The 759-nt window shown below is 58.6% G+C and overlaps 1 non-coding gene across 1 annotated transcript; it reads left to right on the plus strand.

Moving 5' to 3' along the window:
- Window positions 1-226: 226 nt before the first annotated feature.
- TRNAF-GAA (transfer RNA phenylalanine (anticodon GAA)) lies at window positions 227-302 on the plus strand. Its single transcript has one exon. It is a non-coding gene; the product is annotated as a tRNA-Phe (tRNA).
- Window positions 303-759: the final 457 nt, after the last annotated feature.

The raw sequence follows: 759 nt of genomic DNA on the forward strand, positions 1-759 counted from the left end.
TCCTCTCTGTCTTTCTCTTCCCCTACCGCAGCCGAGGCTCTATTGGAGCAGGGTTGGCCCGGGCGCTGGGGATGGCTTCGTGGCCTCTGCCTCGGGCGGCGGAGTGGCTCTGGTCGTGACAGAAGCGATGCCCCAGATGGGCAGAGCATCGCCAGCCATCTCAAAACCAGCATATTTGACTCATGATGTGAGCTGCAGGCTTTCCTCAAGAGCCTATTCATTGTTGGCCCTGGCCGGTTGGCTCAGCGGTAGAGCGTCGGTCTGAAGTGCGGGGGACCCGGGTTCAATTCCCGGCCAGGGCACATAGGAGAAGCGCCCATTTGCTTCTCCACCCCCCTCCTTCCTCTCTGTCTCTCTCTTCCCCTCCCGCAGCCAAGGCTCCATTGGAGCAAAGATGGCCCGGGCGCTGGGGATGGCTCCTTGGCCTCTGCCCCAGGCGCTAGAGTGGCTCTGGTAGCGGCAGAGTGACCCCCCGGAGGGGCAGAGCATCGCCCCCTGGTGGGCAGAGCGTCGCCCTTGGTGGGCGTGCTGGGTGGATCCCGGTTGGGCGCATGCGGGAGTCTGTCTGTCTCTCCCCGTTTCCAGCTTCAGAAAAATACAAAAAAGAAAAAAGAGCCTATTCATTGTTATCTTTACCCCCAATTCTAATAATCATGGTAAACTTTTCCTCAGCTCACAAATTAAAAGCCACCAACTATGGAAATGAAGAGGGGGGTGGGCAGTGTGACCCTAAAGGCGGAGAGATGCGGTGGCTAACAG

The sequence above is a fragment of the Saccopteryx bilineata genome, chromosome X (assembly GCF_036850765.1).
Source record: "Saccopteryx bilineata isolate mSacBil1 chromosome X, mSacBil1_pri_phased_curated, whole genome shotgun sequence".
Lineage (NCBI taxonomy): Eukaryota > Metazoa > Chordata > Mammalia > Chiroptera > Emballonuridae > Saccopteryx > Saccopteryx bilineata.